The 17755-nt window shown below is 45.3% G+C and overlaps 1 protein-coding gene across 6 annotated transcripts in view; it reads left to right on the top strand.

Annotated features, from left to right (window-relative positions):
* The window catches only part of TENM4 (teneurin transmembrane protein 4), a 736252-nt gene that overhangs the window by 135766 nt on the left and 582731 nt on the right, over positions 1 to 17755 (top strand). For all 6 annotated transcript variants that reach the window (XM_036028749.1, XM_028514477.2, XM_036028750.1 and 3 more), the window contains exon 2: positions 16603 to 16659. The gene's annotated coding sequence lies outside the window, so the exon portion shown is untranslated. The remainder of the gene's footprint in view (positions 1 to 16602; positions 16660 to 17755) is intronic.

Here is a 17755-nt window from a genome sequence, read left to right on the forward strand (position 1 = left end):
AATCGAAAGTATTCACATAACAAACACCATCCTTGGCAAGTCTTTTCCTGTCCTCCAAACAGAGGTCCCTTCCAGCATAAATGATCCAAGATTCTCCAAGTCTGTGGCTCAGAGCCTGCAAATTAGCATGAAGAAGACTTGGATCTCTATCTATTTATCTTCCTATTTATATTTGGAAGCCTGTTTCTTCATCTGTTAGAATTGCCTGCGTTACCTGCCCTGGACGTATCTCTGTTTACATTGATGTGCTGTGAGCACAAGTCAAGGTCATTAATAAAACAAGGCAGCCTCACAGCAGTGAGAGGTAGGGGGTATAAACATTTTGCATTTTATGACCTGCTGTCTCTGTTGGGGGATCTTAGTTGCCCTAGTGAGAATGCCTGGCCTGCACCGGCACCATCCAACCTCCAGGGCCAGCCCTGGCAGGGTGAGGCGAGGACCCTCTTGGCCTGTATGGGAAACACAGACCGGTTTCGTCTCCTTCCCTACCTGTACACCCCACCCCGGGGCTGCAGACTTAGAACCTGCATACATGTTTTGGGGCTCACATCCTGTTTTAAATATCAAGATATTTAATATAAAAACCAGGACATTTTGCAAAAAAAAATATGGATTTTCATCACCTCTTAGAAAGTCAGATTTGGCATTGCTAGGCCCTGCTCCGCCCACTTTAGACAGCCACCTTCCAAGGGCACGATTCCCCCAATCCACTACACAGGTCCACCATCTCACCTTCCCGAGCCTTGGTTTCACACCTTCCTGGGTGGTGTCCTCCACAGGGCCTGAATGGTGGCTGCTCCGTTCAGAGGGGCATGACTTCTCAAGTTTGCCACAGTCTCCAACCCTCCTTTACTGTCTTACTCCTAAAGGCAGCGGGGTTTAGCACCCTGGGCCTTCCCCTTCACTGACACCCAAGGTCCCTATCCTTAGGTTTCACGTGAGGTGGTATATAGTAATTATTCACAAGTTGTTCATTTATACAAGTACAGAGCACTATGCAGGTAGCAAGGCCCTTTCTTGGTCCTTTCCTCATCCTCTTCCCACAGCAGCCTGCGGAGGTGGGTGTGTTTGTTCCCATTTTACGAATGAGGAAAGCAAGGCTCAGGGAAGTCGCACCATGGTCCTGTGTAGTGGGCTTCAGAGAGTCAGGCACTTAGAAGGCAGCTCAGCAAAGTGGGCAGAGCAGGGCTGGGTAGCTCCTTCAGGCCTGTACTGGAACCAGGTTTGAACTCTCAGTTGCTGGGTAGCTCTGTGCAAGTCTCTGCCCCTTCAGGGGTTTTGTTTTCCTCTTCGGTACAGTCAGGTCACTGCCCTAAATCACAGGTTTTTATGTGAGCATGTAGCTGGGAAAAAATTAGCATTTCTTCCATTGTGTGTATAGGCAATAAACCACAATATCATTAGATGTCTCCTGGACTTTGTTACCAGGAGGAGTCAGATATTTTTGTATCCCTTTATAGTTGTTGGAGATCCCTCAAAATAGCATTTACACTCATAACTACTTCAGGGTTATGAAAGTTATTAAACCTGCCCCTAGATCTTGTTATAAACCTTGACTTATAAAAAATAAAAATATTACTGTATCATAAAGTTATCAGTTTAACATTTTGAAAACCATTTCAATACAATTGGTTTCCACCACAATCCTAGGGATGTTATTTTATTTACTTATAAACATTTTGCTGGGAAAGGGTATTTAAGTTTCAAGAACCTGCCAAAGCAGGGGTCCATCAGACAAAACAGTTAAGACCTTTGTCCCAGATGTTTTCTAGGTTCCTTGAATACCTGTGACTCCAGGATCCATGAATATCGGGCCTGGGGGCACTCACTTGGCAGCCCAACCCACACTGTGTCCATATATGTGCAGCAGCTTCAGAGGAAATTCTCTAGGCCCTGTGCTACCTGGTTGACATTCAGTTACATCAGACCAATGTCTCTCAGTTTGTTGGCGGCTCAAGATGCCTGACAAGGCTGGGACAGGGCCAGAGGAGCAGGGATGGAGCACCTGAGCCTTGGCCCCTGAAGCCTCCTGCACTGGGAGCAGTGGTTGCTCAGCTCTCCAAATCTATAGACCCTCAGAGTCTCCACCCACACACCTCCGTTCTTCCCTGCAGATCCCTGTGCAGGAACCCCAGGCCTGGGGGGCCTAGGCACTTGTTGTTTGGCAGGGAAGGAAGCCAAGCTGTAGAGAGGGCTGATGCCTGGCTGAGGGCCCCAGAGCTCATCAGGGTCAGAGGAGGAACTGGACTCCATCCAGGCTGATGTCCATTTCCTGGAACATGTGACCTGTTCTCAGCTTACAGGGGGCTGCCTTTTCCTTTGAAGGTCAATCTTCAACTAGTCTTTTCTTGCACATTCCTACTCAGGATTTGTCTTTGGAGAGCTTATTTTCCCTTTTGCTCCTTCTCTCCTTCTTCTTTCTCTAGTATTTTTATTAATTTATTTTCTTTTAATAGTTCAAATTCTTTTTTAAAAATATTTTTATTTATTTTTAGACAAAGGAGGGAGGGAGAGAAACATCAATGTGTGGTTGCCTCTTCTTTAACCCCTACCGGGGACCTGGCCTGCAACCCAGGCATGTGCCCTGACTGGGAATCAAACCAGCAACACTTTGGTTCACATGCCCACACTCAATCCACTGAGCCACACCAGCCAGGGCCTTAACAGTTCAAATTTTCTCTCAAGAATTCAGTCAAGTCCCTTAGAGACCTTCACTGCTGAGTTTTCAGACCCCTTCCACACATCAAAAGAAGGGATGTAAATGAATTGGCTATTTTCTGAAATCTCTATAGCGCAGGTGGCAAACACAAGGCCCGTGGGCCAAATCTAGCCTCCACCTTGTTTCTACCTGGCAGCAGCACTGAACTCTCGCTTAACTGTTAAGGCGTAGTTACATTTATATAGTCCTAAAATTACATTCAGCCCTTTGAAGGCAACTGTGAGGCTGATGTGGCCCCCAGTGAAAATGAGTGTGACACCCCTGCTCTATAGAAACTCCTGGAGTTTACATTTCAGCCTTCGTTCTGGAGACAGGGGAAAGGTCCAAGTTTACAGCCTCATCATATTGATTATTTTGTATTAAATATTTTTCTTTTAAAAATATATTTTATTGATTATGCTATTATAGTTGTCCCATTTTCCCCCTTTATTACCCTCCTCCCTGACACCCCCTCCCCCCTGCCCCCCCCCCCCCCCCCGACTTTGGTGCCTTAGTTCATGTCCATGGGTCACACATATAAGTTCTTTGGCTTCTACATTTCCTATACTATTCTTAACCTCCCCCTGTCTATTTTCTATCTACCATTTATGCTTATTCCCTGTACCTTCCCCCCATCCTCCCCCCTTCCCCTTCCTCACTGATAACCCTCCATGTGATCTTCATTTCTGATTCTGTTCCTGTTCTAGTTGTTTGCTTAGATCATTTTTCTTTATGTTTTTTTTAGGTTCAGTTGTTGATAATTGTAGGTTTGTTGTCTTTTACTGTCCATATTTTTGATCAACTTCTTTTTCTTAGATAAGTCCCATTAACATTTCATATAATAAAGGCTTGGTGATGATGAACTCCTTTAATTTGACCTTATCTGGGAAGCACTTTATCTGCCCTTCCAATCTAAATGATTGCTTTGTTGGATAGGGTAATCATGGAAGTAGGTCCTTGCCTTTCATGACTTGGAATACTTCTTTCCAGCCCCTTCTTGCCTGTAAGGTTTCCTTTGAGAAATCAGCTTGATAGTCTGATGGGAACTCCGTTGTAGGTAACTGTGTCCTTTTGTTTTGTTGCTCTTAAGATTCTCTTTTTATCTTTAATCTTCGGTAATGTAATTATGGTGTTCATTGTTGTATGCTTCCTTGGGTCCAACTTCTTTAGGACTCTGAGCTTCCTGGACTTCCTGGAAGTCTATTTACTTTGCCAGTTTGGGGAAGTTCTCCTTCATTATTTTTTCAAATAAGTTTTTAATTTGTTGCTCTTTCTCTTCTCCTTCTGACAACCCTATGATTTGGATATTGGAATGTTTAATGTAGTCCCAGAGATTCCTAAGCCTCTCCTCATTTTTTTGAATTCTTGTTTCTTCATTCTGTTCTGGTTGAATGTTTATTTTTTCCTTCTTCTGCAAACCATTGATTTGAGTCCCGATTTCCTTCCCGTCACTATTGGTTCCCTGTACATTTTCTTTTATTTCACTTTTCATAGCTTTCACTTTATCTTCTATTTTGCAACCATACTCAACCAATTCTGTGAGCATGCTGATTACCAGTGTTTTGAACTCTGTATTGATAGGTTGGTCATCTCTTTGCCACTTAGTTCTATTTTTTTCTGGAGCTTTGTTCTGTTCTTTCATGTGGGCCATTTTTTTTGTCTTGGTGTACCTGTTATGTAGTAAGGGGCGGAACCTTAGGTATTTGCCAGGGCATGGCAACCCATGTCTCTTTGTTGTGGTGCTGTATGTGGGGGAGGAGTCCAACAGGGAACAAGGCAGCTTGTTCAGCTCTCTGCTGGTTTTCAGTCACTTCTGCTGCTACCCATAAGCAAATTGGGCCTTTCTGGTGCTTATTCCCAGGTGGGTGGTTTTGTGTATGTTCTAGGACCCTGTGGGTCTCTCTAGCAAACTCTCCTGTGAGGCTGGGAAATTCTCCTGCTGCCTCAACGCCCAAAGGCTTGTTCAGTCAGAGGTTTTGAGGCTTTATTTCCCTGCACTGGAACTCTGGGTTGTGTAGTCTGTTTTGCTCCCCAGTTGTTCCTCCCAGTTTATCAGTATGCAAATGTGGGACCACCTGTTCCACCAGCCACCACCTTGCCCAGTCTTGCCAGGAGTCCTCTGTGCCCAGCTGCCTATCTCTGCCCCTCCTACTGGTCTAGATGAATGTTTCTTCTTTAACTCCTTGGTTGTTGGACTTCCATACAGTTCAATTTTCTGTCAGTTCTGGTTGTCTTTTGTTTTTAAATTTGTTGTTGTCCTTCATTTGGTTGTGTAAGGAGGCACAGTGCATCTACCTATACCTCCATCTTGGCCAGAAGTCTTCTTTCATCAAATATTGTTTGAGCCTTTTCTTTGTGTCAGGAATCAGGCTAAGCAATGGGGATAACAAAATGACATAGTCCCTGTCCACATGGAGCTTCTATTCAAGGCAGGCATTGAGCAGGTAATTCAGGGATGCTGTGTATAGCAAAAGAACAATGGACCATATGAACAACAGACTATATGAGCAGCAGACCGTATGAGCAGCCTAGGATTAGTCAGTAAAAGCCTTTCAATGTATCTACCTTTTAAGCTAAAACCCAGAAAGTAAATAGAAATGAGCTGGGGAAGTTCTTGACATTAGGACAGCATATGCAAAGGCCCTGAGGACAGCATGTGTCTGGATACAGGAAGTAGAAGAGAATAAGGACAGAAACCGACAGTGAGATTAGAAGGATAGAAAGGGCCCAAAGATGAAGACTGCAGAAACTGGGGTGTGAGTCTGAATGTATCTTGAGGATAGTGGGAAGCCACAGAACTTTTAACAGAAGAGAGACATGGTTAGATAGCACCTTTTAAAACCAGGCTTGGTGCAGAAGACGCAGAGATGGGTGAGAAGTGAAGCAGGGAAACTCACTAAGGGAGTCTTTCCAGCCATGGAAGATGATGGTCTTTGGACTAAGGAGTTATCTGATTAGTAAGGACCTGGGGATGGATTTGAGAGCTCTTTATAAGGTGGACAAAGTGACTAATAAGCAGGAAAAAAAACATCAAGCCCAGAAAGGCTCTCCTTCTTCCTGTTTCCTGAGTGTCTGTAGGTAGCGGGGACCATGACTTCACCCTGTCAGGACAGGCAGCCCTTCCATGCCTACCTTGCCCACCTTGATGCTCCATTGCATCAGCCCTGTGCCTTTTTTGCCTGGTGCCTGAAGTTGTTGGAAAATATGAGCAGATACAGACAGAAAGGTAGAGGAAGCAGCACAGCCCCATTCACTTCATTCTTCATGTCCCTCAGGTCTTCTTTATTGAGACTTCACTAACTTTTGGGCTCCCTGCCCTTCCAGAGTTCAGAACTCAGTTACCTGAATAAGTACGAGGTCTGTTCAGAAAGTATCCAGCCATGTAATATTAAAAATAGAGACATTTATTGAAGAAGATACAAGAAACATTGTACATACTCAGTCCCCTTTGAAGTAGGCATCTTGGGCCCTCACACAGTTCTCCCAGTTGCCATCAGCGGCCCTGTCATATTTTCCTGAACTCATGGATGGTCAAATCTCTTTCCTTTGAAAGGTGATTTTAGTTTAAGGGAAAAGCCAGATCTGGGCTGTTGTGGGGCTGAGTCACCTGGGTGATTTGCTGTTTCACCAAAACACTGCACAATATGTGATGCATGATCAGATGTGTTGTCATGAGGAAGCTGCCAATCACCAGTTGCCCATAGCTGTGGCCTTCTGAATCATCGAAATATTTTCTGTGAAGGAATTTTTAAGCTTAACATACAATTTGATGCAGATTCGTTGCTCTGCTTGCTCAGTCATTTTGAATTTGACAGCCACACATTACACATGCTCACTCAATAGCACCTACCACACCCGTTGATTAGTACAGTGAAGTCATCATTGTTCACGTATGTGCATTCCAGTCCACTCTCCTTGGCTGCGAGGTTATATCAATGTAGCGCATTCCATTCTTTTTGTTTTAACAATGGCTGGACTTTTTCGGACCTCGATGTAACAATGCAATAGGAGAAGTATAGGATCAAGAGCAGAGGTGACATGCAAAATATTTAATAATCTGGACTATATGTGCACAGACCTCCATCATAAAGCCTCAGGAGGAGTCAGGGGCCTTCCATGTGCCATGGCATATCCTCTGGATGGTGGGGAGGGATGCTGGGTCCCAGGGAGGAACTCAGGTCATGGTAAGAGGCATCCAGGACCTTGGGCAGAGACTACATAGCAACTGGTATACAAGTGTTTCCGTATTTTAGCCATAGGCTCAACAGTCTGGTGTATACCTGCTCATCTAAACTAGGAGTCTGGGAAGGCTTCCTGGAGGAAGTGACATTTGATCTGAGATATGAAGGAAGGGCCTGCTAAGCTGGGAGTAGTGGTAGAAGAATCAGCGTGTGTAAATTTTCTGAAACAGGACAGGCAGTGGGTTTGAGAAAATGAAAGAGGCAGGGCATATGGTGAGAGCATGCAGACCAACCAGCGGGAGCCAGGCTCTCCAGAGAGCCAGGGAAGGGATCGCACTTCCTACTGTGCAGAATGCAGGGAGACCAGTTGGGAGGCCACTGCAGCAGCTCAGGTGAGAGATGATGATGACTTCGGCTAGGGCAGTGCAGGCAGAGATGGTGAGAAGTAGACATGATTGAGTGAGTTAGAACCAGCAGAATTTGGTGATGGGTTAATACAGAGAGGGGAGTGAAGGGGTAGGGTATCAAGGGGTGGCCTAGGTTTCCAGCTGTGCTGCTGGTGGAAAGTGGCATCAGTCACAGAGATGGGGACCAGAAGAAGAGGGCTCTTTGGAGGTCAAGATTGAGCTGTTGACATGTTGAGTTTCTGGTTGGTCTGACACATTCTTCTAGTTCCTGCTCTGCATAAGCAGGGCAAATCACTTTCCTATCTGAGCCTCCTTGTCCTGCACTATAAAATTGGGGAAGTAACACCTGCTTTATGGGGTTGTTGTAAAGGTTACTATGAATGTGCTGTAGAAGCACCTCATATATCATAAGCAGGCAGTGACCACAGGCAGTCACTGGCAGTGGTTGATTTTAATTAGACATGTATGCTCAGGAATTGTATGAGATCCTGTTATAATGAGGCACATCTGCGACATCTTCTCCTTTATGAAATAAAATTCTGAGTCCACGACAATGGTGTTGATGACGGTGATGAAGATGATGGTGGTGATGATGATTCTGTTTCCTTGGCTGTTTGAAGCATATTAAGCATCTGCCTCCATCATTTAGGGAGCTGGTATTGTATAGGGGGAGGATCACTGGGCTCAGATTCAAATATTCGCACTCCATTCCCGCCTCCGCCGCCTTGGGCAGCTCATGTAATCTCTGTGAGCCTTAGTTTCTTCAGTTGTAAAATAGGGATGGTGATAATATATACCTCCCAGGATGGTTATAAAATTCAAACTAAATGGCTTTGTGTAGAGTTAATGTAATGCCCATTGCCAGATGCACAGTGGTGCTTTAAAGTTACTGCTTTGCTCCTTCTTATGTGACCATAGCTCTTATGCCTTAGGCAAGTAGAAAGTGGCATCAGGCCTCTCCCAGGGGACCTCAGCCCCACTTCTGCCTTCGCCTGCTGCCACGTCCTCTTCATCCCCTGTGGGCCAGCCGTGGAAGGCAACGCTCCTCCCTCCACAAGTGCCCTCCCTCAGCCTGGAGTTCCCTTTTCCCACCCCGTGCCGTCAAGCACCTCTTAGTCTCCAGGGCCCAGGCAGGTGCCGTCTCTTTCACGAGGCTCTGCTGATCCTGCTGAGGAAAATCCATGGCTCTGTGTCTTTCGTCCCCATAGCACTGCCACTTGGCCCTCCTTGGAACACATGTAGCCTCAGCTGTGGGTTACAGCACAGACCTAGATCCTTGACCTCTTGAGCCCACAGCCTGGTCTGTTACAATCTCACACCTACCCTCAAGCCTGAGCCCGGGTCCACACACAAAAATAATTTAACTGAATAGAATTGACTAGGTTTGACTGATTGAGGCTGGGGCAGCATCTCAGCCACCTGGACTGTGGCTTAAGGCAAGAGCTTCAAGACAGTGGAGGGATTAAAGGCCTACAGCAAAGGATGCTCTGGCCCAGCTGAGTCAGGAAGGACCAGGTCTTTGGGTAGATGGTTTTCTACTTGATGTCTGAAAGGAGCCTTGTCAGGGCAGCGGCTCAGCAGCCTTGCCCACAACCTCTCATAACTGAGCCACTGGAGCCGTGCTGCCATGAGGAGCTGGGCAGCAACCGGCAGCCTCATGAGAGAGAGTTAAGGGTGCTCCCCTTGGGCCTGGATCAGCCGTGGCTCCATGGCTCTCCCTGTCCCAGCCTCACCCCTCCAGTCCATCCTCACTGCAGACAGAGTGATTGCTCTGAAGGACACACACCTGGCCCGATCATTGCCCAGCTTAAAACCCTTTGATGGATGAGCCCATTACGGTAACCTGACCTATGAGGCCTTCCAGCCTCCTGTCCTGTATCCTTCCTAGTGTCTGTGCTCTCAGAGGTGCCCCTTCTCCTTCTGCTGCTTGCTCTTCTCAGGTTGGGTCCATATTTCCTCTGACTGTATACCTTTTTGTTTTGTTTGCAAACACTGTGTTCATGAGTCCTATCTGAAGCCTGTCCTGGTAGAATTGCCCCCCTTCCCAGCCAGACTGCACTGTAGATCACAGTCCTCCCCACCACCCCTCCCATGCTACCTGTGACATGTGGTCCCTTTTACCGTCAGGAGCAGGTCTTATTCACCATCATTAGTAGTGGATATTAGAAAAGCAGTGCATGCAGTTCTGAACTGACTTGCAGGCCCCAGCTAGTTTTTTGAGAAAGGCTGTTCCATAGAATTCTCACAGTAGCCCTGGAAGGTGGGGATAAGGATCTCCACTCAGCAGATGAGGAAGCTAAGGCTCAGAGAGGTTAAGTAGCTTTCTCTGTGTCACACAACTTATTGGAGTCAGAACTGGGATTTGAACATGGGTCAGGACCGTGCTATATCCATCTTCCTGGCTGCCAGTTCCAGTGTGGGTCTGACCCACAGAGCAGACAGCCAGAAATGCTTGTTACTGAAAGGGTGAGCCTGAAGCTGATGGGTGGAAAAGTTGATGTTTCTAGGAAAGATGACTTGCACGGTTTTTAAAAACAAAAAGGCTTTCTTTTGTGGTTCTGTGGTTCTGGTTGAAAAGAAGTGAGGATATCATGCAACATCTTGGATCATTTTTGGGTTTTCCATGTTTTAGGGAAATAATAAAACCCGTCATCATCTCTGCCCCACAACACAAAAAAATGTCTGACTCTGAAAGCAACTTGAGTGACCCTGGCTGGCAGGGGCAGCTTGGGTTAGGGGACCCAGAGTAGGACACGGCCAGTCTTTCGAAGGCCGTTTGAGGCATTGGGGTTTCACTCTCCCTCTGCCAAGCCATGGTGGGTTGTTAAGTTGTTTGGGCCAAGGCCCTGTGACCAGGGGACACTTTCCTCATCCTAAATTGCTCATGCCACCCTGATCTCACACACAAAAAGAAATCTGACCAAGAGGGAAGGAAAAATCTTTGACTCTGAAATACCTGGAAGATGGATGAAGTGAGCAGGTTTTGAGGACCTAACCGGCAGCACAAGTCCAGGAAAAAAATATCCACTCACCAACACTGATCAAGCTGGAAACGACATACCGCCGTCCCCGGAGAGAGCTCCCCTCACTCAGACATCTGGCGGCTACATGACCTGGTAGTATGGATCAGTAGTTTCCTGAGATCAGTGTCCATCCACCTCTGTAGAGGAGCTACTTAGAGCTCAGGAAGCACATTGGAGTCCAGGGTTCCTGGGACCCTGTGGGCAAGGGCAGGAGGGACTTCCTGAAAGGAGGCTTGACCCTGTGCTGGCCTTCTGCAGCCCTGCTTTGTGAGTCGCTGATGCCCCTGCCCTGTGCATCCTGACCCACTCAGTCCATCCGGACAGAGTGGGAAACGCAACAGAACCTCAGCCCTCCTAGTAGGTGGAGCTTAGAAATTTGAGTACCCTTTTTCCAGCCACAGAGTGACTAGGGTTGACCAAGGACATCCCATTACCCACCTCCATTCCCAACCATATGGGCCCAGCTCACAACACAAGACTTCTACCCCAGTTTCCTACTGAAAGCCCTCATTCTCTAGATGACTCTTGTGAAATTCTGTGAGCTTGGCAGACTTCCTAACATCCTGCTAGCCCTAACCCAGGTAATCACTCCAGGTGCCTGGGGTCCTAAGCAAATAAGCAGAGACCCATCATTAACAGAAAGGAATAGTAATTGTGAGTAACTAAGAATTATGGCAACTATTACACAGTAATAATTATAGTTAATAATCTAGTGGCTTGGAGCAGACTGCCTTGGTTCAAAATCCTGGCTCTGCCATTTGTTATGTGACTTTGGGTAATTTTATTAGCCTCTCAGTGCCTCAGTTTCCATCTATAATATCAGAAAAAGTAATGGTCCCCACTTTATAGTTCTGCTTATGAGGATTAAATGAGTTAATATTTATAAAGTGTTTAGGACATTTCCTAGCACACAGTAAGTACCAGGTTAACTAAAATGATAATAGTGGCAATCATCATATTTGCCAACATTTACTGAGCTTTTGCTAGGTGACAGTGACAGTCACATAAGCACTGCAGCAACACAAGATGCAGCTGCTTTTACTGTCCCCGCATTTCAGATGCAACACAAAGACTTAGGGAGGTTAAATATGCTGCTCAAGGTCACCCAGCTGGGATTAAAGTAGAGCCAGGGGTCAAGGCCAGACTCTTTTATTCCAGAGCCAATGCTTCTTAACAGCTTATTACAAAGACTTATCAAGCCCCAGGAGGTATCCCAACCACTCTTCCTTAGACCTTAAGTGGAGAAGAACATTCCAGATAGAGGTATGTTCAAAGAAAAGGAATCTTGAAGCAGCACCTTTCAAGTGGTGCTTCAAGTGGATGATGCTTCAGAAGTGGGTGGGACCAAGACTATCTATGGCACCTGGTCTTGCATTTGCTGTCGAAACCCAGTCTCCTCCAGGGCAGGAGAGAAGCATTTACTCTTCTAAGCCAGTCTTAGCATGGATGAGTGTCTGAGCCCTCCAAAACAGGCTCTAGTAAATCCCTGATCTGATGATCTCCTTCCACCTTCTGCCCCACTATGTGTGTGTCCAGGGTTGACCAAAGTAAGTCCATTGATACCTTACATACAACTGAATGTTATTGTCCAGGCAAGTGTTCCATGTTAGTTCAAGAAGAGTTCAACTTAAGCCAAGGGAATAGTGGCTCCACACCCTGGCCTGATATGATCCATAGTGGGAAAAGCCATCAAGTCAATAATGCCATATAATGCAAACTTATTTTAAATACTCCAGTGAATGAAATATAATTACTATATAATTTGACATAAAATTAAGTCCATTTAAGAGACATTCATTGAATGTGTGCAAAACAGGGTGGAGAAGAGAGAAGGGAGCTACAGAAGAAGACAGGACATCAACCTTGCCTTTTTGATGCTGCCGCTCTAATGACCTTGTAGTTACCAAAGCCAAGGCTTTGACTTTTTCACATGGAAAGATGGGTGACAATCCTTCATGATCAGGCCTAATTAAACCAGAGGCTGTGCCCTTAAAAGCAGGCCTGGTTTTCCACCTCATCTGTCTTTTATATGATGACCCAAATTCATTTATTTATAAGACCTAGAGTAGAGAGCATGGTCCTTGAAATAAATAGGGTTGTTTTTGTTTTACTTTTTTCAGAGAGAGAGTGAGAGAAACACTGACTTGTTGTTCCACTTACTTATGCATTCATTGGCTGCTTCTTGCGTGTGCCCTGACCAGAGACTGAACCTGCAACCTTGGCCTATCAGGATGACACTCTTATGAGCTGAGCTATCAGCTCCCTGGCCAGGGCTAGATAGGTTATTGAAATTATTCTAATTTAGAAAGGAAATTAATGCTGTATTTGTTGAGTACCTGCTGTGTGCCAGGTACCATGCTGAGCTCCAAGTAGGCGGTGCTGGACAGAGAGCCTCAGTTCCTGCCCTTGTGAAGTTTGCAGCATGATGTTCATTAAACAAACTGTGCCAAACAGCACTCAGTTCCAGTTATGAGGCACACCCCAAAGGAGGACACCAGTCCATAGCCAGAGGAGCTCACTTTGTCCAGGGGTCCAGGGCTTCTCTGAGGAGGTGGTGATTAAGTGGAGAGGACCAGAGGATGGATCTGGATTAGCCAGCAAAGAGAATCACAAACAAGTTCGCATGGAGAGGGCACAGCATGCCCCGGACCTTGAGCTGGGAAGAAGTCTTAGGCACCTGAGGACCTGAAAGGAAGCCACTGTGGCTAAGTGCAGAGACTGAAGGGGACCTGGATGAATTCAGAGACCCATGTAGTGTAAAAACTAGGTCCTAGACACAGCTTGGAAGGAACAGAGGCACATTATGGACTTTGAATTTGATCTTCCGTGGACTAAGAAGCTATTAAAGGGTTTTAGGCTGGGGAGATGGTCCAATTTGCATTTTAAAAAATCCCTCTAGCTTCTGGATGGTGAGGGGATTTGAAAAAAGGATGTGGGGAGGCCAGTTAGGATACACAGTAGTCCAGGTGAGAGGTGGTGGTGGTGTGACAGCGGAGAGGGATAAAAATGAACAGAATTAAGGTCTACTGAGGAAGTAGGATGGATAGGACCTGGTGACTCATTGGCTGCGGATAGTGACATGCAGGGAGATGTCAAGGCAGGTAGGTTTCTGATGGGGCTGCGATTAGATGGTGATGCCACTTACTATGATTAAACCTGCTGGAAGAAAGCTGCAAGCAGTAGTCAAGGCAAAAGATAAATGGCAAACCCTCTGTACCAAACAACAAAGAGACTAACTCCTGACCAAAAAATGGGTAAAGGACAGTTAATTTGAATTCTCAAAAGAAATAGTGCAAATGACCACAAAACACAGAAAAAGATGTTCAGCTGATATTCAAAACATGGAGATTAGCCCTGGCTGGTGTGGCTCAGTGGATTGAGTGCCAGCCTGCGAACCAAAGAGTTGCCAGTTCGATTCCCACTCAGGGCACATGCCTGGGTTATGGGCCAGGTCCCCAGTGGGAGTGTGTGAGAGGCAACCACACATTAATGTTTCTCTCCCCCTCTTTCTCCCTCCTTTCCCCTCTCTCTCTCTCTCATAAAAAAAAAAGGATATTAAAATATCTAGGTTCCATTTGCCTATCATATTGGCAAAGGTTAAAAAAAAAAAAGCCTGCTAACACTGCATACTGATGAGAGCATAAGGAATTGGTATGCCTGTATTCTGCTGTTGGAAATTGAAAGTGATACAGTCTTTTGGGGGAGGCAGTTATCTTTTAAAGTGGTAAGCTATGTAGTCCAAGTACATAGCCAAATAACCACACAAGGATACAGGGACAAAAGTATTAGGGTATCTTTACCAGTAGTGAAAAATTGGAAACAACCTATATGTCCATCAGTAGGGGATTAATTGTGTATTCGTGTAACTATTTAAAGACAGATTAAATTTAGTATGTCTAGTATGATCCCATTTTGTAAAGTATCTGGATGTGTATGTTTGTGAATGTCTGTATGTGAGGGTATTTATATAAGAAGATTTAGAGGAAATAATCTAAAATCATATTATTAGTGGTGGGTGGTTTTTTAAATGTATTTAATGTACTTGAATAAGTTTAAGAAATAATGTTTTAGAAGAAGACAATAACTGCAATATAACACACTGCAGCTAAAGTGTTACCAGAGGGAACCCAAGGGTGGGACTGGCGAATTTTGGCTCGGGGTGGTGGAGCGGTCTCCAAGGAAGAGTGTCCTCAGATGGAGTAGGAATAATCAGCATTACATGTGTTTGTTTTTTCTGTTTCCGCATGGTTTTGTAGCTCACATTCAGTGAGACATGGGGAACTCTACAAAAAGAAAGCCCGAGCCAATTTTGCAGGCCTTTTGGTGTGTTTGCTCTCTGGTCATAAAAAATTCATGCCAATTAATTTTACACCAGATGACAGGAAATGGAAGCTTAGAGCTCTAGAAAGACACTCAACAACAGCTTCGATCAGCGTGCAGCTCAGTCACTTTGGCACTTTCTCCCACTTCTCATGGCTCGGCTGGGACTTTATGCTCATTTGTAGTGGCAATGGCATTTCTGGATCATGTCATCGGCCCTATTTCCTTGGTTACTATCTTGGATCTCTGAATAAAGAATCACTTTCACTTCACATTTTCTAACTTAGTTTTAGCAATTATGCAGCTTCTTACTGAAGTGCCCTTTTGGGAACTTAAATATGCATTGATAAGATCTACTTCATGGAAAACCTGGCGACCTAACAGAACGGAATGACCCTGCCTTGATTGGGAAGCAGAAATTAATTGGTGGCCTGATGCCACAGAATTGCAAATTTGGGGTCTGATGAGGGCCAGGAGGAAAAGTGAATCCACTCCCAGAGCTCAGGGTCAGAAGTGGGCATGCGGGGCCAAGTCCCAGCTCCTTCAGTCATTAGCTGTGTTGACACACAGTAAGTGTTAGGTGATTTGCTGTTACAGCTTTGAGATGTGGAGGACTCAGGCTCTGAGGTCCGGCTGGGGCACAGGGAGGGACCTGGAACCATTCTTTCCGAAAGAAAGCAGGGTGCTGCTGGGAACTGGGTGGTGCAGGGCTCAGCATTTAAATTGCAAAGGTATTTATTTTAACTTATATTAAGAATATAGATGTATAAATAGTGCCCAAACCTATGACTTCATAGTTTTACATGGAATAGTTGTGATTGAAAATTCTTTTAAATTTGTTAGCAACTATTTTGCAATGATAAGAGTCTACATCACTTGAAAGGTTGCCTTTCATTGGACCATAGAGAGAAGGGGGAAAGAAATAAAGAGCTACAGAAACTTTTTTTAATAATTGTTAAAAGTAAAGGAAAACATGAGAGTTGATTTGGAAGAATTAAATGGCAGCAGAGGTAAGAGATCAATATAGCAAAAATTGTGAAAATGGAAAATGACTGCAGCAGGCCTCGGATGGATCCTGAAACTCGCCAAGTGGCAGGTTTCTCATCTGTAATATTTCCCAGGGTGGTTATGACGATCATGAGATATCTGTAGATATTATTAGCTCAATAGTTGTCATGTAGTAGGGACTCAGGTACATTACTTTCCTTCCCTTTTTCTTAGGCTTCCCTTTTTAAGTTAAAAATGATCTCTCAGATTGGCCAGTCTGGCCTCCTTATTTTCCATACGAGGTAACTCAGCTGCGACTGGAGAAAGACCAGCCTAGGCCTCCTGAAGTCATGTGCTGCTCACTGGGCTCCAGTGCGCACTGTGCTTGCCAGAGATCTGACCACAGGCCTGAGAAGTCTTAGGGAAACTGACATGGGCACGGGCTTAAAAATGAGTTAACAACGTAGGCAGCAGGGATGGCACAGCACTGGGGGCAGGAGGGGGCCGATGACCTGCATGGTACTTTTCAGTCCAGCACATTGTCATCACCCCTGCTTGGCCAAAGGGTAAACTCTATGCCCCAGAGGAAACAAAGGGAAAAATACCCCCAGCTGTTAGAAGTGGGTATGCTGAGGTAGTGTCATTTTTTTCTTCTCTCTGTTTCTCCAGGTATTAAGTGGCATTTTGCATTTTGACATCTATGAAAAATAAAAAGGGCCAAAATGAGTAGAAGGCTGGGTTTTTTGTATCAAGAGTTGGACACCATTGGTGCCCTGTTTGTCACATAATTATTAATTATCACATTTTATTTCTGATAATCACACTTCATTTTTGAAATAATTCTCTTCCAGTCCCTGACCATTAGCAATTTTCCCATTTACCTGGAATCATAAGTAGTTGGTAACCAATATTAGGTGTAAAACCTGTGATGCATTTAAGTGCGGTGGTCTTCAGGGATTAATTGTAATTGTCTTCTTGTTTTGCAGATGGAAAAACTGAGACTCAGAGAGGGCTAGTGATCTCTTGGGCCCCTTGGTCAGCAGGTAAGTGACAATGCTGAAAGTGAATCTGAAACAAGATACATGTCTAGTCTCCAAATCTCTGCAGGCTCTTTGTCTCAATCTTGTGACTCTTCTGATTTGGACAATTCAAATCAGGAAGTAAGATGAGTTGTTTAGAGGCATTTAGGTATTATTTGCACTTGTGGTTTCTGTTTATTCCCACTGTCAAGTTAGAATGTGTAACAGGTGAGTTTGAGAAGAGCTCTTAGGCGCTGCCTGGCCCAGATTGGATCTCTCCTTGAGAACGGTAGAGCACGGTCTCACCGGGTCCATGCTGTGCCTGTGACATCATCGAACCTTCAGCACATCCAGCTGTGTCTGGAATAGAGCCCCCCTGGACTAGGGGGTCGGGATCTGAGTTCCGGTCCTACCATAAGTGGCTCTGTGACCTTGAACAAGCCACTTAATTCATGGAGTCACTTGTTTTTCATTCTTTCACTTTTTCCCCAGAAAATGTGGTGTCAGACTGTGCAGGGCATAGGGGAGAACAGGATAAAAATAATGCAGGCTCTGCCCTTGAGGCACGCATAACCCAACTGATGAGCTCTCCCATTTCTTCATTATTGTCTCATTGTGAGAATTGCTAACATCTGCTTTGGAGTTTACATTCTATGGGACATTTTGTGATCTTCCCCGAAACTCCATAAGATGAAAAGAACATATTACCATTTCGTAGAGGAGAAAACTATGGCTTAGAGAGTTGGCCAAGGCCACATAGTGAGTAAGGGTTAGAGTTGACCTTGAAATCCAGATTTACTACTCCAAAGCATTTGTTTTTGACAATATCAACTGTTTCACCCAATGCTTTGAGCATTCGAATAAGCATTTAGTACCCTGCCCCTTAGCAGTGAGTGAATGTTGGGGTGATCAGTGCAAGGATGGCTCCCATGCTAGGGGAGGAGCTCTTATCTGCAAGGGGTACTTATGTCTGGTGGATTATTCCAAAAAGCAGTGCCTCCTCTGCCTGAGAGTGAAGTTAGCCTTGGGCGCAGGGTTAGCTGGTAACCAGAGGAAAACATGCCTGGGGCGCAGGCCCAGGGTCATCACCCCTGGGGGCCAGGGACTGGAATTCAGCACA

The sequence above is a fragment of the Phyllostomus discolor genome, chromosome 6 (assembly GCF_004126475.2).
Source record: "Phyllostomus discolor isolate MPI-MPIP mPhyDis1 chromosome 6, mPhyDis1.pri.v3, whole genome shotgun sequence".
NCBI lineage: Eukaryota > Metazoa > Chordata > Mammalia > Chiroptera > Phyllostomidae > Phyllostomus > Phyllostomus discolor.